This window comes from Podarcis pityusensis, assembly GCF_964106645.2.
Source record: "Podarcis pityusensis genome assembly, chromosome: 2".
NCBI classification, from domain to species: domain Eukaryota; kingdom Metazoa; phylum Chordata; class Lepidosauria; order Squamata; family Lacertidae; genus Podarcis; species Podarcis pityusensis.
In genome coordinates, this window is record NC_138029.1 from 72,039,435 (window position 1) to 72,059,684 (window position 20,250).

Here is a 20,250-nt window from a genome sequence, read left to right on the forward strand (position 1 = left end):
TCCCTCAGGTCCCAGCGCGTGGACGACAACTGTGAAGCATTTCTACGGAAATCTTCATCATAATTTAGGGCAGCAATATCTCCCGCTAAATCCCGTGCCCTCCTAACATGAGCCAAGTACGCAATCAAGTGCATCGCCCGCTTTGGATAAGCCGCGCTGACGACGCCCATGAACACCTGGAACCCATCCAGCCAGTTGTCAAAAGTACGTTCGGGTCTAGGTGTCCTGTACCTGCGATTACCATACTTGCGCTTCTTCTCTCCTTTACCCATAAGCTTTGCTGGAGGTATCAGTCTGAATATATCTATAAAGTCCCCATTGAGGATTTTATTCCTCTTTCTCGGAGATAAATGAGAGCCTACGATGAAATCCGTAGACAGATTAGTGGAGGTTTTAACATCCTGAACCAATGCGCCATCCTTCCATTCTAGGGTCCCATTAAAGGATTTTCTGTAGGAATTGGCCCTTCTCTCATGCACCCATAAAGGAAGCCCCACACAGTCCTCCCCGTGGCCCCAATACTCCTCCCTAGGAGCATCGCTATCCGAATCGGAAGAGGAAGAAGTACCTGAATCATCCTCTGAATCAGAATGCCTGCACTTCTTCTTCTTCTTTGAGGTGTGCTTCCTCTTCTCTTTCCTCTTCCCAGAGTGGCTCTCGGGTATGGCTTGATCCGGAACGGTGATCGCCTGGGCTGCTTGCGTCCCCAGGGCTTGCGTCCCCAGGGCTTCCTCATCGGAAGAAGAGCTTGAGGCACCCCCGGCTGGTGCTGTCTGTAGTGGCGGGTTCTGAAAGAGACTCGGAACACCTGGATCCTTTTGCAGATTAGTAGCCCCAGGACAATGAACGCAAGCCTTACCCTTTCTGCCTCCCCTCGGGGCCCCTTTTGCCTTGCCCGGGACGGCCAACTGTGCCCGGGTATTCCTTTTGGGCCGGGGTGTTGACTCCTTGGCTGCTTTGAGCGCCGCCACGGTGGCTGCAGAAGTGCCGGGAAGTTGCACCTCGTTGAGTTGTGTGTCTGGAATGAAATCCTGTGTGAACGCTCTTGTTGCCTCCGGAACAGGTACCGCCACCCCCGGTGCCGCTGTTGATGGTGCCCCTGGCGCCAGCACTGGTGCCGCTGCCACTTGCGCTGCCGGTGTCGCTGCGCCTTGTCCTGAAGATCTATGCCTATAAAAATCTTGAAACGCTGTGAAAAATTCTGCCAAGGCTTGAGGGTTACTTGGGATTACAAAAGGTTGGGGCTCCCCCTGATTCCCCTGAGGCCCCCCAGCTGCGGTGGAGTTCACTTGGTTACCTTGACCGGACATGATGTGATCTAGATTCTTGTTTATCTGATCAATGAAACACCAACTGCGTAGCTCAGTATCGTCTGCACAGGCAAAACTTTAATGGAAAGATAGTTAACACACCCAACCGATCCGGTTCAATATTGTGCACACCAGTAAAACACCAGTAAAAAACTCCCAATCCTTAGCTCAGTATTGTCCGCACTATTGTCCGCACTCGACCCAGTCGCTCAGAATTGTCTCTCAATTACAACAAGTTATGTAGGTAACAATTGCTTAAGTAAGTATTTATTTATGGCTCAAATTAACCTAATATTTACCAATTTCAATCCAGATTACGTCTGGCTTAAGGCAAAAATCGGAAGTCGGCAGCAAGTTGCTTTGTGTTCACAGCTACTGTTATTGTTGAAATAATTCAAGTTTAGTTACTTTATTTTATTTTAATTTAAATATATGTATATATTATAATACGCTCCTACGTATTCAAAAAGGCGGGGGGGGCGCTGCAGCCACGGAGCAGCGACTACCCTTGCTCCCGATTCACCAAATGAATTTTAAGCAATCACCAAATAATATGAACTGACCTAACTGAAGCAATTTCCGTAATTACAATGGCCCCTACCTTATGCAGAACCTTACTTGTGCAGCACCTTATGGAATTAAAAATCCCCAGCAATCAATTGAGTTATGCAATTAAATCTTTTGATTCCTTGTGAAATTAAAACCAACCAGCCAAATTAATATACGCTTTAACTTGCTAATGAAATCCCTCTGCGCTAACTTAGAATCAAATTAGATATTAAGAAAAGAACAAAGGTGGCTCGTTATTTAAAGGAGATGAGGTGCCTTGTGAATGAAAAGCTGGAAGAAACCAATCCGAACTGAAGAAAAATAATATTGATAATAATATATCACAACCAAGTACCTCCAATAAATTGTTTTCTGAATTAAAGCACAACACAGGCAATGTAATTCTTGTTGTTAAATAATATGAGGCTGCTGCTCTGGAGCAAAGGAGCTATCAGGCCAGCCCTTCTCGCAAAGCCTTGTCTACTTTGAATTAGCTGTAACACAGGACGGAAGCTTATTTCCCACGTGGCTTGCCTCTCCCAAAATGGCCGCCGCCAAAGGGCCACGTGGTCTCCCAAAATGGCGGCCGCAAAGCTACCCGTTGCCTAGCAACGGCGTAAATTCCCCCAGTTGTAGACCTGAGCAGCGAGAGCCAGCAACCCCAAAAAACAACCGCTCCCTAGGCGAAACGTGCAGTGGGAAGGAGCACCCGGGACGGCGGGGAAATACCTTTACAATAGGCAACGCCCCCCCCCCTAAGACCAGCAGCTAAGCCCCTAGGGAATTAAAGCAGATACTACCTGATCCGGCCGGTGACAACCCTTTCCCGGGAATCGGAACGGAGCCGAAGAGATGGAGGAAATTGCAAGGGGGAGGCTGCCGAGGGCAACTGCAGGAGGGAGGCTGCTCGAAGAATCAATCAGCTGGCCGGCGGCTGCTGAAGCGGAGCGGACACGTGGTGATAGAGGCGGAAGCGTTCTCCGCTGCAACGGCGACCCTGAAGCTAAGGATGCGCTGAACTTGCCCCCAGTTGCGATGCGTGCGTGGCTGAATAGCCGACGCTGCTGAGGAGGGCTGCCGACGCGACGAGGGATCCTTTCTGCAGCTGCCGGAGATCTACGAGCATAAGCCCTCCCCCAGAAAACCCCAGCGATTTCAGCTCTTTTTTGGCTTGAGAGGCAAGCAGCGGTAGTTGGTTCACGAAGCTGATGCCTGCTGCAATGATTCCCCGATAGCTGCCAAGGCGCGCTCCGAAGTGCTCCTGCAACGCTCCACGTGGTAACGATGGACGATCAGCTGGTAGCCGGAGAAACGTCGAAACGTGGGGCTAGCCGGAGAAGAGAGGGCGAGCCCCCTCCGCTCCGGCCCTAAATAGGGCAAGCCACGCCCCCTCCAGCCAGCCGATTGGCTGGCCGGGAGGCGTGGCCGGACGGGATTCCCCTGCTCTCGCGGGGGCTGAGACCAGCCCCCGCTCACGTGGGGAAGGGCGTGATGCCCGCAACCCCACCTCCTGGGGCAGGCCCGGAAGTGGCTTTCCTGCTAATCCTTCAGTCTGAGCACCTAGAATTGTTGGGCCTGCTGGGCTTTCAGACCACCTGCTCTGTACTTAAACCTGTATCTACACTGCCTCTCCTTTTTTGTACCTTATTCAAATTGTTTCTGGCACTTCCATATCAGCTTGCCCATTCCACGCTTTCCTTCATGTTCCACTGCTAGAACCTTTTCACAGTTCAAATTCCCAGTTTGTTGCATTCTATCCTTCAACAGGTATATTAAGCATCAATATTGCTGTCTTTTCTTTGCCAAGTAAAGATGTACCTGTCTACCTAGGCTTTTTAGGTTTTTGAACAGGTGACTTTTTTAAACCTTCACTGTGTTTAGCTGGTTGTTTTAGCTGCTTTTGTTTGTTGATCTTTTTATGAATATGTTTACTGTTTTGATTGATTTGGTGGTTAACAAATAATTTTATGTTGTACCCCGCCCTGGTTAAGTATTGATGTGTGTCTGTGTCCTATAAATCTTTTAAATAAATTAATATTAAATAATAGCCTTTCCTTTACGATCTCTTGGGTTTTCACCCTTGAAGAGACTTATAAAAACCTTCACTCACAATTTCCCTCCTTCTGCCTTCCTTCATGCTCCTTCCTGATTTTTGCAATCATCATTATAAATACTCCACTATTGGAACTGTTATTTGGTTTTCTGCCTTTCAACACGTCCCAAATAGAACTAAATTTGGATTGCTGGCCCATTCTCCATCCAGCAGTGATTTGCACAGTACGCCTTACTTCCATTCTTCTTTGAGTGCTGTCACCCTCTGCTGTCAATCAACAGTGCTGATTGTATTTCTATTCTGCATCTTGTTGTACATTATTTATACACTAACCATTGATATACTGTGGCCACTCTGTCGTTTCCTTCTGTTCCCTGCTGTTCTGCTCTGAACAACCATTCATTTACCATTGAGCCACAGAACAACATGTATGTTAAATAGACCTACTCAGAGCTGATGCAATGTATGTACCTCTCAGCTCCAATGTTATGAGCAGAGAGGAAAGCTCTGCGTATCTTGCCAGAAAGCCTATTCCACACATTTTCTGTGAGACCCAGTGCTGCAGAACAGCTCATTGCATAGCAGTTGCTGTAGTCGGTGATCATCATTCCATCTATTCTTTGAGTGAGATTTTCTCACATCTTCCTATCTTGGCACTGTTTCTCTCCACGCCGCCTCTCCCTTCAAAGGAATCTTTAACAGGTTCCTTCTGAACTTCAAAACCAATCGAAGGGCACCTAGCTTGTCCCCTTTGTTCTTAGCTTTGAAGACCCCTTTGCTTGCTTCTTTGCAGCATGATTTACATTCCAAAACACACACAAAAAGAGGATTTCTCTCCTTGTTTCCTTCTCTTTCCCCATTTGTCAACTAAAAATATCTAATCGGTGGCAGCAGACTAGGGAAGGGGAAGGGCAGAGAAGACTAGGAATTGTTTGTGTTAAAGAAATTGTTTGCATTAATCTGTACAGTCAAATATGGATGACATTGGGCAAAGTGCCAGGGGTGAAAATGTTCTTTGAAAAGGCATGGAAATGGCCAGCTATTCAACAAGGAGAGCAATCTAGGTAGTGATCTGTAAGCAAGGGAGCACAATTGATCTTTGGGTGCTTTAAAAGGCCCACTGAAGAAAACAGTTGTATAATTTGACCCTTAGTTAGAACTAAGCAGAAAATCTATCTGTTGCATCTCCCCAGAAAAAAAATAAATTTGGATCCAATTTATTCCAACTAAAATCCTATGTTTCTACAAAACTGAGCTAGTTGCACTTTCTATAGAAATTATACCACATCAGCCAGTAATTGTTGTTGGTGTTGGCATCCATCTGTCTCAGGAGACAATAGAGGAGTACGCCTTTGCGGGTGAAGTCAAACTGCTGGAAGGTTGCAGTGCCTGCTGTGGCTGTAGAGGCCAATGCAGGAGAGACATATTTTGTGGCAGCTGGGGCAGATGAAATAGGGTAAACACTTTTTATTGAGGGAGGCCCTGCAATTGGGCTGGCAAGAAGTGATACGCAGAAAATCAACATATGTCACTTTCCATGGCATATCATGGGGACAACACCATGCAAGGAATTCAGATATGAGCATTCCACCAGTGCAAGCATTTCTGCTCTCCGATGGAACCATCTCCCTGTGTGCTGTTCTGGGGTGTACTCTCAACTCTCCAGAATGGAATTATAAGAAGTGCAGGCAGGGGGCAGGGGAGGGAGGAAACCCCACTGTACTAGGAGGAGTCCTTGTGCTGGCTTCCACTAGAACACCAGGTTAGTTTTACCCAGTACCTTCTGCTTAACTTCTGCCTATTGTGCAGCTGTTAAAAGGAACATAACCTCCATCAAGGGGGTGGGCTGCAGTGTCCCACTTCTGAGATATCTGGGCCACTTTGGAATCCGAAGCAACAAAGGTTTAAAGTGCTCCAAAATGGGATTTCAGTACAAATTTCTAAACTAAGGCAACTTGCTTTCCAAAGCAGTGCAGCAGGTTACAAACCATTTTTTGGAAGAAGAAGAAAAAAGGCATAGCCCTAGTAGCAATCCTACCAGGAATTGAAATCTTCTTGTTTCTTCGGACAAATTTCCTGTAATATGACAATATGGAATTTTGATGACTTCACAGTCAAGGGTATTCCTACTAAATGTATTCCAGTCAGTGAAAGGCTGTCTGCTTGTGAGGAGAAAAGCAAAGATGAACAGGAGATTGCAGAGAAAATTGGTGATTTATTTGCATCAGTTTTCATACAGAAATATCTACCCTGGGGCTACTCTTGATTGTGAGAGTTCTCGGGGAGTGAATGAAATAAAGCAGTGCTGGATCAACATGATAAATTAAAGTGTCATCAATCATCTGAAAAGGACAGTATTCAGCTGAGAGCTGTGACTATGGGAGTTGACAAATGTATAATAGATCACAAGGGAAGGATGCTACATTGGAACACTATAAGGACAAATGACTACGATTTCTAAAGATGCTTCAGGTGATTTCAAAAGTCAGAATCTAGCAAAGCTATAAATGTTAGTAGGAAAAGCATTGACAAAAAGAGAAGGAAAATACATTGATAATGTCTGGGAAATTAATTAACTTTAATGGAAACGGGCAATAAATTCAGGAGGTCCCAGTGTTAAAATTTCCCCAGTGTTAAAATTAAGCTATATAGGAATTGTTCTCGAAGCTACAAACACGAGCCTGACCAAACTGCGGGAGGCAGTGGAAGACAGAAGTGCCTGGCGTGCTCTGGTCCATGGGGTCACGAAGAGTCGGACACGACTAAACGACTAAACAACAAAAGGAATTGTTGGTGCAGATGTCCATGCCAATGTGTGGACATCTGAATGCAGGACCAACAGTGCACCCAATTCCTTGGAGCAGGACCAGCAGCAGGACCTTCTTCCATAGTAATCATATGCTCTCATGTTTTTTTTAAAAAAATAAAGGAGGTTACTGTATTTCAGTACAACTGTGAAGTGAGGATTCTTGTACTGTACATTGTGGTCTACTAGTTTAGAAACAGTTCCCTAGTGATAGGAAGTTTGAAACTCATTTCTCTGGATTGTTTCTGGCCCTTATTTGTTTGCTAGAAATGTTGTCTACCCCTCCTTTCAGTATTCCAACTCCAAGAGCAGCTAACAACCCAAATTAAAAACAATTAAACATATATAACAATGTTTAAAATATTAAAACATGAAAGAGTGACAGTAGGTAAAATCAAAGTAACATTGTTTGTGTGTTTCTTTTTCTTTTCATGGTGCCAATATGAAAGCACTACCAGGTGGGCCTGCCTGAGGCGAATGTTCAACAGTCGGGGTTCTACCAAAAAAACAAACCAACCAAGAAACCAACAACCAGAGACGGGTCTTAGGTAATTATTTTAATCCAGATTTGGGCAAAGATGTAGGTCAGGGTTCTCAGTGTGATGCCCTCCAGATGTAGTGTACAGTGATAGTGTAGTGGTTGGAGTGTTGGACCAAGACCTGGGAGACCAGAGTTCAAATCCTCACTCAGCTGTGAAGCTCACTGGATGGTAACCTTGGACAAGTCATAATCTCTTGGCCTAGCCTACCTCGCAAGGTTGTTGTGAGATTTAAATGAGGAGCGAGAGAACCATGTGTACCACATGTTTTTTCCTTGAAGAAAAAGGAGATATAAATGCAATAAATAAATAATGTTTGTTGGACTCCAACTCCCTTCAGCTCCAGCCAGCAAAGTCAATGGACAGGGATGACAACAGTTGTAGTCCAGCAACATCTGGAAGGCCATAGGAACTATAATATATGATCAGCCTGGGCACAAATATTCATAATCAAACCTAATGACTGATACTCTTTGAAATGGTTTGCATTGGACTTGTAAAATTTTTCATTCTCCCCATGACAATAAGTTCTTATTCCTCCTGTTGTTCATACATTTTCCTCCCCTTTTGTCTTTGGCCTCAAAATTCTTGATGACGATGATTTACTGAACATCTGGCTGCAGCAACAAAGTGGAGTTTAAAAGTGTCACACTGGCAAGAGAATGTGGATAAGTATGGTACTAGAAGGACTGTGTCTCTGAACAAACAACTCCTGGCAGAAGCCTTCATTGAGTGCACAAGATAATCCCAACCAACCATTTAAAAAACAAAACAGAACACAAAACACAAACAGTAACAGCAAATAACCCAGCTCAGTTACAGTTAATGGAGTTGGCTCCCTGCGGCTTAAACAGGTGTAAGTTAAAGATACAGAACAGCAGCAGTTTCTTTCCCTCCTCCCTCCCTCCCTGAGCTATCCTAATAATGGATGAGCTGAGAAAGGATGTGTTTGATGAATGACCCAGTGGAACAGCACTGAGGCCCAGTGCAATAACACGGACCAGGTACGGAGTGATTCCTGTCAGCTTTGAGGGGGGCAGTCAGCAGGGAGAGGGAGGCACACTGATCAGGAAAAGAAGAATGAGCAAAACTAAACCAAATCATCATACTTAAACTCTTTAATGAGTCGTTTTGGGAAGAAAACCCTCTAAACTTTGGAAGAAAACATACGGGATAAGAACCCAGGAAGCCCAACAAGGATTTCAGCCCCAAAGGTGAATACTATTTGGCAAGGGCAGTTGCCCCACCGTGCCTCCCTTTCCCTAGTTTTTCTTTTCCTGCTTACAGATTCAGCTGAAGAATTAGTTAGAAACCTGAATAGAAATAAATGAGTCATGTGATTTTCTTTACAGTGTGGAGAAAGCGGTATACGTTGCTCCAAAACAGCTCCTGTCAGCGGCGTAGCGTGGGTTATCAGCACCCGGGGCAAGGCAAGTAATTTGCGCCCCCTAACCCGGGGCAAGGCAAATAATTTGCGCCCCCTAACCCGGGGCAAGGCAAGTACAGTAATTTACTCTCCCAAGCAGCAGCAGCGAGGCTTCTGTTTCCCCCGCGCTCTCCTGGAGCTGCCTCTTTTCTTTCCTTTTTTCCCTTTCTCCAAGGCTTTTCGCTTTCTCTCCTTAATTGATTCCTCCTCCACACCGCAGCGTTTCCTAGCTGCTTCCCCCCCCCTTCCCCTCTCTCTCCTCCTCGCTCTGCTTGCCTTGCCCTGCACCGGCAGCAGCAGGCGCAGCCAGACCCCCGCCCGCCCGCCCGCCCACCCGGCTTCCTCTCCTTTTTTTGGCCGCGGCAGAAGGCTTCGCTCTCCCCCTTCCGCGACCTCCTCGCCAAGCCGAGCGAGCGCGGGCTCCCCAACCCGTGGATTTTAGTAGGGGCAGAGAGCTGCTAGTGCGAGCGCGCCCCCCGCCCATGTTGCGCCCGGTGCGGCCGGCCCCCCTGGCACCCCCCACGCTACGCCACTGGCTCCTGTTACTCTTCCTGCCCTGCTGTAACCCACCCACAATGCAGCCTAGCTAAAATTACCAGCCTAAAATTACGCTAATGGATGTGAATTCGTTGACATTTGTCCCTTTGCCATGAGCCCTCTCCTCCTGGTGCCGCCGTTGCTGGTGGCAGTTGCTACTCGCTGTGACACGCCTCTTTCTGGCGTGCAATTTAGTCTCCTGTCAGTTGAGCAGGAAAAGCTGAGACAAAACTGCAAGAAACATGGGAGGTGGTTGTGAATGGTGGGTGGGAGAGGAAGTGAAGGTGCATCAGAAATTACCCTGATCTTATGACTCAGAATAAATCAACACAAGACTGCCAAGTCTTGAAATCAAAAACTCTGGTAATGGGGTGTGGCCCACAGAGGAAGTACAGTTCAGGGCAGAACCCAGGAAACAAGAGAGGTCTTCCCCAAAGAAGTATGGGGGGGGGGGGAATCACTGGCTACAAAAAAATAAAACTGGCCTTGCCCCTGAACCTAAAGCAAAAAACCCACAAACCCACATACAAACATGGAGTTGATTATGCCAACTCTACACAGATGTTGAAAAATCTTAATTCTCACTCTTCTCTCTTCATCTGAGACCTTTGCTTATGACATACTAAAGCTACTGTGATCAGATCAATATTGCCATGACTTGTAATTTTAAGAGGTCACATTCGTCTCGGCCTCCATAATCACATGGCCACTGCCACTTGGATACATCAAAGGGTTTTCTGAAAAATCTGTCCCGTATTAATAAATACCTCTATGTCTATGACTTTCTGTGAGGCCAAGTGTTACTGTTGAAATGATTTCAGATGAACAGCACTGGAAGAGAGGCTAGCAGAGTTAAATTTATTTATGTCCAATTTTCTGTGTCTAAAGTAAAATGCTTTTTTTAAAAAATGCCTAAACTGCAGTAACATAGGAAGGCAGGAGCGGGGGGGGGGGGCGGAATCTATCTCCCTCAGGGGGAGTATGGGTTGCTATGCCGGTGCTAAACTGGTCAGCTCTGTTTTGAAATAAAAACAGCAAAGAGCAATTTCATGGGCAAAAAGCAGCTGAGGGAGTTCAGCAGATAACTGGTATGAGGCCTCAGTCTGGATTAGGAGCGTATTCCAAATTGTAGCCAAGAGGCTGCTTTTTCTTCAAAATAAAAGTGGCCAGTTGGAGCATGCTTTTTTTAAAAGTGTGTTTATCATAACATGTAGTTTGGCCTGAAGATTACAGTCCTAGGAACACTAGTTTAGGGGGTGCAGGACAGGCCACACGGCCCAGTTAGTGGGCTCAGGAAAAACAGTTTGCAGGGAGCTGCTGCAGCTCCTCAACATTTCTACCTTAGGCAGTAGCCTCAGTCTGACCAGCCCTGCCATTGGACATTATGAGCTTTACATCAGAGTAAACATGTGTGGGATTAGACTGCAGTTCAGTATTATTTACACATTGCTTGGTTGAAATCATTTTAATCTTCTTCATAAGTTACGTTAGTCTGAGTTTATTTGTATCTAGAGGGAAATTATCCCTCACATAGCCCCAACTAATGCAGAGATTAAAGTCACTAGATGCGTAGCTGATTCTGGCACAGAGCCATTGAAAATAGAGGAAGGGGAAGTTACTTCTTAAGGTTATGGGACCTGAAGTTCCCAGCAAGTTTAGGAAAGCCCAACCAAAGTAATGTGAGATTTAAACTCAACAGGCTATATGTATATATACATTGGCTTTATTAAAATAATAACCATATTCCTGAGATTTGGTTAATAACATTGGTTTTTAAAAGGCAATGTATAAATATTAAAATACACTAAAATAATTCTGTATTTATTTCCACCTATAGCATGGGGTTGCTGGCACAACTGCTGCAAAGTCTTTAGTGTGCATCCCATCCACTTCAACAGATTGAATCATAGAATCATAGAGTTGGAAGAGACCACAAGGGCCATCGAGTCCAACCCCCTGCCAAGCAGGAAACACCATCAGAGCACTCCTGACATATGGTTGTCAAGCCTCTGCTTAAAGACCTCCAAAGAAGGAGACTCCACCACACTCCTTGGCAGCAAATTCCACTGTCGAACAGCTCTTACTGTCAGGAAGTTCTTCCTAATGTTTAGGTGGAATCTTCTTTCTTGTAGTTTGGATCTATTGCTCCGTGTCCGCTTCTCTGGAGCAGCAGAAAACAACTTTTCTCCCTCCTCTATGTGACATCCTTTTATATATTTGAACATGGCTATCATATCACCCCTTAACCTCCTCTTCTCCAGGCTAAACATGCCCAGCTCCCTTAGCCGTTCCTCATAAGGCATTGTTTCCAGGCCTTTGACCATTTTGGTTGCCCTCCTCTGGACACATTCCAGTTTGTCAGTGTCCTTCTTGAACTGTGGTGCCCAGAACTGGACACAGTACTCCAGGTGAGGTCTGACCAGAGCAGAATGCAGTGGCACTATTACTTCCCTTGATCTAGATGCTATACTCCTATTGATGCAGCCCAGAATTGCATTGGCTTTTTTTCTTTTTTCTTTTTAAGAGACTTCCGGGGTGGCGCCATCGGCAATGGCAGACTCTCTCTGAACTGGAGGGACTAGTTCCGCGGGAAACGGGTCTTCTCCGCTACGGCGAAGCGGGGACCCTTTTAAAAATCACAGGCGGATGAAGCCTGTGACCATGGGACTCGGCGGGCACCTTTAGCGCCCCCCCAACTCGCAAAGGAACCCATTAACGGGCTCCGAAGTGAAGAGGGGGAAGTGGCGCAGTGCTGTGAGTCAACTGCTATTTCCGTGGAGCGAAGCCGCATAGCCGTTGCCGGAGAGCGCTGCCTTTTTCCTGGGACAATTTGGACTCTAAAATAAGCACCCGTGAGTACTTAAACTTTGAACAACTGGACCTTAAATAAGGACTTGCGAGCAGAAAGGAATTGGATTTAAAAATTTATTTCAATTTGGTACTGAACGGGAAGGTCTAAACAGGAAGTCAGCCTTCCATTCTTTTGTAGACAGAATAAAGCAAAGACAACGTAAACTAGAGCTTAGAAAATCGCCTTTAAAGGATTGGATTTCATCATTTAAAATTGTGGAACCCCCCTTCGACAGCAGGAGAAGAAGGGGGATCTTTTTCGGACTGTTTAAAGTGAGTTTAAAGTAAAGTCACTTTCCACCGTCCTGATCCTGGAGCGGGGTGTCAGGACTGACGTTTGAAGCTCATTGACCAGAGAAAAACGTTTTTGACAGATAGCTAAAAGAAGAGAAACATAGTGATTCCACTGTTTCCTTTCGCATTTTAAAGGAACAAATATTGACAAAATATCTCAAAAAGGGAAACTTTGTTGCAAGAACAAATAGAAGCTTTCCCCCTAGAGGGAGACTGTGAAACTGTAACCAATTCCAGGGAGCTGGCAGCTGTTACAGATTACAATCGTGGGAACAGACATTTGACCTTGCAGGACAATGTATTCAGAAGCTCTGTTGTGCGCTTTCTATAAAACAAATGCCCTACTGGAACAGTTACATGAGAAGATGAATTTGATGGCGACTTCGACTAGAAATTTTGAACAGGCAGTGGGAAATTTTGAACAGACAGTGGGAAAATATGTGGAGCCCACTCAGGAATTAAATCAGGAGTGTGTCCTGACAGAACAGGCCCAACAGGAATATGAGCTTTCGGATTTGACAAATGAACTTGGAAAAAGCCAGACTTGGAAAGAAAAAGTTTGGTTTGGCTTGGAAATGGGGGGCTAGATTGACCCCCCTATGCTGGGATGTTTGGACTTTTCAAATCTGGCAATGGGCCGTGAGATGTTTGGGATTGTGGGGGCTCTTAATTTTGGAGGGTTTTTGAAACATGTTTTTAAATATCACATGGAATTTAGTGTTGAATATGGAAAAGGGGCTGATCTGTCGAGAAGGGTCAAAAATATTGTCAAGCTGGAGTTACCACGAGCAGGAGACAAGGGAAAATACAGTTACAAATATGAAGAAGAGCTGCGAAAGGGACATGGAAGAGACTTGAGGGCCTCGGATATAAGGTTGCCAGGTTAATGCGCTAGATCAATGGGATAATAAGGACTGACCAAACCCGGGACCAGGAGGAAGGGACACTGGATGAAGATTGGATCTGTTTGTATTTCTTTTTTTTTACTATTAGGACCGTTTTATAAAATTGACGAATGTTAGAAAAATGTTGGAATGAAATTACTCGGCTTTAGTAAAGATGCTTAAAGAATTATGAAAGAATATTATGGTTATGAGAAGTTGGTAAGGATAAGATTTAAGCTTTAAGTTTTAAGGGGTTTTTTTTAATAAAAAGATAAGATTAAAACAGTTTAAGGTAATGTAATGACAGAATATTATGAAATATGGAAAGGATTTGCTGGGATAATTAATAACTAGGATACAAAGAAAGGGAGGAGGAGAAGGTCAAAGAAAGAAGGTAATGACAGTTGAGGATTTGAGAATAATGAATTTGTTTTTAAATGTTTTTAAATGTTTGTGGTGTATTTTTGTTTTTTTCTGTTTTTTTTCTTATTTTGAATTTGTATTCGTATTGTTGGAAGGGTTTGTTTCTCTCTTTGTTTACTTTGTTAACCATTTTTATTTTGTATTTTTTTTATTATTATTATTATTTTGTAACATTTTGAAAATCTCAATAAATATCTTATAAAAAAAATAATTGCATTGGCTTTTTTAGCTGCCGCGTCACACTGTTGGCTCATGTCAAGTTTGTGGTCAGCCAAGACTCCTAGATCCTTTTCACATGTACTGCTCTCAAGCCAGGTGTCACCCATCTTGTATTTGTGCCTCTCATTTTTTCTGCCCAAGTGCAATACTTTACATTTCTCCCTGTTAAAATTCATCTTGTTTGTTTTTGCCCAGTTCTCTAATCTGTCAAGGTCGTTTTGAAGTGTGATCCTGTCCTCTGGGGTGTTAGCCACCCCTCCCAGTTTGGTGTCATCTGCAAATTTGATCAGGATGCCCTTGAGTCCATCATCCAAGTCGTTGATAAAGATGTTGAATAAGACCGGGCCCAAGACAGAACCCTGTGGCACTCCACTAGTCACTCTTCTCCAGGATGAAGAGGAACCATTGATGAGCACCCTTTGGGTTCGGTCAGTCAGCCAGTTACAAATCCACTGAGTGGTAGCATAGTCAAGACCGCATTTTACCAGCTTCTTTACAAGAATATCATGGGGCACCTTGTCAGATGCCTTGTTGAAATCAAGGTAGGCTACATCCACTGCGTTTCCTTCATCTACCAGGCTTGTAATTCTGTCAAAAAACGAGATCAGGTTAGTCTGACATGACTTATTTTTCAGAAATCCATGCTGACTATTGGTGATCACAGCATTCCTTTCTAGGTGCTCACAGACTGTTTGCTTAATGATCTGCTCCAGAATCTTCCCTGGTATTGATGTCAGACTGACTGGGCGGTAATTATTTGGGTCCTCTCTTTTCCCCTTTTTGAAAATAGGGACAACATTTGCCCTCCTCCAGTCTGCCGGGACTTCACCTGTTCTCCAGGAATTCTCAAAGATGACTGCCAGTGGTTCTGAGATCACATCTGCCAGTTCTTTTAATACTCTTGGATGCAGTTCATCTGGTCCTGGAGACTTGAATACATCTAAACTAGCCAAGTATTCTTGTACTATCTCCTTAGTTATTCTGGGCTGTGTTTCCTCTGCTGAATCATTTGCACCAAATTCTTCAGGTCGGGCATTGTTTTCTTTATCGGGGAAGACTGAGGCAAAGAAGGCATTGAGGAGTTCAGCCCTTTCTGTGTCCCCTGTTTGCATTTCACCATCTTCTCCTCTGAGTGACCCCACTGTTTCTTTGTTCTTCCTTTTGCTACGAACATACCCATAAAAGCCTTTTTTGTTGCTTTTAATAATAATAATAATAATAATAATAAATTTTATTTATATCCCGCCCTCCCCAGCCGAAGCTGGGCTCAGGGCGGCTAACAACAATTAAAATAATCCAACATTCTAAAAACATTCATTATAAAATTAATTAAAATCAAATTAAATCAAATTGATGGCAACCATTAAGCAAAATTCTGTGCAGATTGCCAGAGGAGGGGGTCAGGCTGCGCCCTGACCAAAGGCCTGGTGGAACAGCTCTGTCTTGCAGGCCCTGCGGAAATATGTCAGGTCCCGCAGGGCCCTAGTCTCTTGTGACAGAGCGTTCCACCAGATTGGAGCCGCGGCCGAGAAAGCCCTGGCTCTAGTTGAGGCCAGCCTAACCTCTCTGTGGCCTGGGATCTTCAGGATGTTTTTATTTGCAGACCGTAAATTTCTCTGTGGGACATACCAGGAGAGGCGGTCCCGTAGGTACGAGGGTCCTAGGCCGTATAGGGCTTTAAAGGTTAAAACCAGCACCTTAAACCTGATCCTGTACTCCACCGGGAGCCAGTGCAGCTGGTATAGTACCGGATGAATATGATCTCGCAGCGAAGACCCCATAAGGAGTCTCGCCGCGGCATTCTGCACCCGCTGGAGTTTCTGGGTCAGTCTCAAGGGCAGCCCCACGTAGAGCGAGTTACAATAGTCAAGCCTGGAGGTCACCGTCGCGTGGATCACAATGGCTAGGTCAGGGCGAGAGAGATAAGGAGCCAACTGCTTAGCTTGGCGGAGATGAAAAAATGCCGCCTTTGTTATAGCTGTAATCTGCGCCTCCATAGAGAGGGAGGTATCGAAGATTACACCCAAACTCTTAACGGACGATGCTGGCACTAATTGCACCCCCGCAAGAGATGGGAGTTGCCCCCTCAATCCCATATCGCCCCGTCCCAGCCAGAGGACCTCTGTCTTCGAAGGATTTAACTTCAACCGGCTCCCACGTAACCATCCAGCCACAGCTTCCAGACATTTGGTCAGTGTGTCTGGGGCCGAGTCAGGATGGCCATCCATCAACAGATAGAGTTGGGTGTCATCGGCATACTGATGGCAACCCAGCCCAAAACTCCGGACAAGCTGGGCGAGGGGGCGCATAAAGATGTTAAAAAGCATCGGGGAGAGAATCGCACCCTGAGGCACTCCACACACCAAGGAGTGGCGCGATGACAATTCCCTCCCAAGCGCCACCCTCTGTCTCCGACCAGAGAGAAACGAGCGCAGCCATTGAAGGACTGTGCCCTGGATCCCCACGTCAGCAAGGCGGTGGTCCAGGAGTTCGTGATCGACCATGTCGAAGGCTGCTGACAGGTCTAGAAGAATCAGCAGCCCCGACCCGCCTCGATCCAGCTGCCTGCGGAGATCATCTGTTAGGGCGACCAGAGCCGTCTCGGTCCCATGACCAGCGCAGAAGCCGGACTGGAATGGATCGAGAGCCGATGTTTCATCCAGAAACCTACCAAGCTGTTCAGCAACCGCTCTCTCAATCACCTTACCCAGGAATGGAAGATTCGAAACCGGGCGGTAATTGGATAGATCTAAGGGATCTAATGGTGTTTTCTTTAAGAGCGGACGCACCACTGCCTCCTTCAGTTCCCCTGGGAATATCCCGGTGCCAAGGGACAAATTGATGATATCACCCAGGGGGGCCCGCACCTCGTCTGGGTACGCTCTAATCAGCCAAGATGGGCACGGGTCAAGAGGACAGGTGGTGGGCTTTCCAGCTCGGAGGAGTCTGTCCACATCGGCTGGGGATATCCGGTCAAAGTGGTCCAATACTGGACCCGAGGACAGTCGAGGGGCCTCCAGTTCCTTTATTGTATCCAAATTGGCAGGGAGGTCATGGCGGAGCAACAGGACCTTCTCCGCAAAAAAGCTCGCAAATGCCTCACAGCTGTGTGTCAAATTGTTATTTAAATTTGGCTGTCCTTCAAGGGACGTTAAAGACCTAATTATACTAAATAATTGCGCCGGACGAGAGCTAGCAGAGGCAATGGAGGCCGAGAAGTAGGACTTCTTAGCGACCTTCACTGCCATCTCGTAGGTTTTCATAAAAACCCTATAAGATGTTCTTGAGGCTCCGTCACGGGCACCCCGCCATACTCGCTCTAGCCGTCTGAGGTCCCGCTTCATTTTCCGAAGCTCCTCGGTAAACCAGGGAGCCCGGTTTCTGCGGGGTCGCAGAGGGCGCCTAGGTGTGATCTCATCGATGGCTGCTAGGAGCTGGATATTCCAGCCCTCAACAAGCTCAGTCAATGAGTCGCCAGGGAAAGCAAGGTCCCGCAAGGCCTGACGGAATCTATCAGGGTCCATCAGCCTCTGCGGGCGAGCCCAAATTGGCTCGCCACCTAAGCAGGGTGGGGGTGGAAAATCAATCCTGGCTTTCAGAGCGTAGTGATCAGACCATGGCACCTTCATCGAAGGAGACATGATCACATCTATACCGGCGCCAAAGATCAAATCCAGCGTGTGGCCTGCTTGATGTGTGGGGCCCGAAACAAACTGGGAGAGCCCTAGTGTCGCCATGGAAGACACCAGGTCCAGAGCCTTTGAGGAGGGAGTGGCATCAGCATGGATGTTGAAGTCCCCCAATACCAATAGGTTAGGGAACTCCAAGGCCCAGCCGGCCACCGCCTCCAGCAGGCCTGACAGGGTGGCTGCTGGTGCGCTAGGTGGCCGGTACACCAGCCAGACAGCCAAGCTCACCTCGGAGCCCCACACTAGGCCAACACATTCAATGCCGGGGATCGATGGCGATGGTAGAGCCCTGAAAGAACAATCTTCCCGGATTAATAATGCCACCCCTCCCCCCCGGCCCACAGTCCGCGACTGGTGGAGGACGGAGAAACCCGGGGGTGCCATCTCTCGTAGGTTAACAGTTTCTCCTTCGCGCACCCAGGTCTCTGTCACACAAGCCAGGTCAACCCCCTGCAAGGTGAAGAAGTCTCGCAGGGTGGCGGTTTTGTTGCCTATAGACCTGGCATTGCACAACACCAGTGACGGAGGTGAGTAATCCTTGCTCACCTTACCCTCGTCCCTCGGGATGGGGCGCAGATTGGAAGGGGTACGAGCATATCCGTATCTCGATCCCCTTCGCCTATGACATCTGCCCCCACCGCCATACCTCCCTCGCCCCACTACGGTAGCAATCCCAAGCCTCAAACCAACCTCCATTTACAAAATAGAAAAACAAATCAAACCAAAAACAATTGTACCAAAACAAAACAAATCCCCACCCCACTCACTATCCAACCCCAAACCAACATAAAGCGGAACAAAATAAAAATACATCAATACAAACCACTGTTCACGGTGGTACAACAAAGTAAAAAGTAAAAACCCCTTTAAAACCCTTTAAAATATATAAAAACATTTTTAACATTTGCTGCAGCAACACCAGTGTCCTTAAAACTGTAGCAGTGGCGAGTGTGGGCCCCGTCCCCCAGGCCTGGTGGAGTGGGCCTACAGGAGGGAGCGGCCTCCCTCAACCCCCACGGTGCAGCAGCAGCAGCAGCGGTGTCCCAGTGCCTCATGAGGCCTCTTAAGCTGTGGCGGTGGTGAGTCAGTCTGGGCCCCGCCCCCTGGGCCAGGTGGAATCAGCCTGAGAAGGGAGCGGCCTTCCCCAACTCACAGTGCAGCAGCAGAAGCGGTGTCCCAGTGCCTCATGAGGCCTCTTAAGCTGTGGCGGTGGTGAGTCAGATTTAACCTCTCTAGTAAGCCTGAGTTCATTCTGTGCTTTAGCTTTTCTGACTTCGTGTCTACACGTGCTGGCTATTTGTTTGAATTCCTCTTTGGTGGTTTCCCCCCTTTTCCATTTTTTGTACACATCCTTTTTTAATCTTAATTCAGTTAAAAGTTCTTTAGATAGCCACCCTGGCTTCTTTAGGCACCTTCCATGTTCCCGTCTCATTGGTATTGCCTGAAGTTGTGCTTTTACTATCTCCCTCTTAACAAACTCCCAGCCATCATGAACTCCCTTTCCTTTTAGTATTACTGTCCATGGGATCTCACCCAGCACTTCCCTAAGTTTTATGAAGTCAGCTTTCTTAAAGTCAAGAAATTGAGTCCTAGTATGCTTGGCTGCTCCTTTCCGCTGTATAGTAAACTTCAGAAGAGCATGATCACTCGCGCCTAATGATCCTTCCACTTCTACCCCACTAACCAGGTCATCAACATTGGTTAGGACCAGATCTAAAATGGCTGTTCCTCTTGTTGCTTCTCCCACTTTCTGGACAATGAAGTTGTCTGCAAGGCCAGTGAGGAATCTGTTTGACCTTATGCTCTTGGCTGAGTTTGACATCCAACAAATATCCGGGTAATTGAAGTCCCCCATTATTACTATCTCCCTTCCTTTTGCATGCTTGGCCATCTGTTCCAGGAAGGCATCATCTATGGCCTCCGTTTGGCTTGGGGATCTATAGTAAACTCCCACAATGAGGTAACTGTTATTATTCTCTCCCTTAATTTTGACCCAAATGCACTCACTTTGGCTTTGAGGTTCTAAATCTTGCATCTCTTCACAGGTATACACATCCCTGACATATAACGCCACTCCTCCTCCTTTCTTGTCTGGTCTGTTTCTCTGAAATAGATTGTATCCCTCCATTATTACATTCCAATCATGGGACTTATCCCACCAGGTTTCAGTGATGCCTATTATGTCATATTTAGTTTGCTGTACCAAGAGCTCAAGCTCATCTTGTTTATTTCCCATGCTTTGCGCATTAGTGTACAGACACTGAAGTCCATTAATCATTCCCCCGTGACTCTTATTTAAGGATTTTTTCCTCTCACCACTAGGTCTGCGTGCTGTTTGCTCCATTTGGTCTATGACATTTGGATGATCATCTTCATCAATTGATAGACTCCTACCTTCAGGAGCACTGTCTCCCTCCCCCACATTAGTCAGTTTAAAGCCCTCCTGATGAGGTTTCTGAGATTTTTGGCAAAAACATTCCTCCCAACCGATTGGCCATCTTTAACGTCATTAGTTGTGTAACAAATACCAATCTGTTCCTTTTTGGTCTAGTTCTTGCTAACATAGCACTCTTTCTCCTAGCTCTCCTGGCTCACAATGGCTGGAATTGGTTCTATGTTAATTCTAGCACCGTACAAATGTTGCATTGTACACATGTTCACACACAACATA

General features: G+C 46.3%; 1 long non-coding RNA gene across 3 annotated transcripts in view; it reads left to right on the forward strand.

Annotated features, from left to right (window-relative positions):
* Positions 1 to 20,250, forward strand: part of LOC308472042 — a 67,571-nt gene that overhangs the window by 11,248 nt on the left and 36,073 nt on the right. The window contains exon 5 of one of the 3 annotated variants that reach the window (XR_013983263.1): positions 7,168 to 8,644. The exons of the other annotated variants lie outside the window; for them this stretch is intronic. This is a non-coding gene — a long non-coding RNA (uncharacterized lncRNA). Of the gene's footprint in view, positions 1 to 7,167; positions 8,645 to 20,250 lie in introns of those variants that run through there. 3 annotated transcript variants of the gene reach the window in all.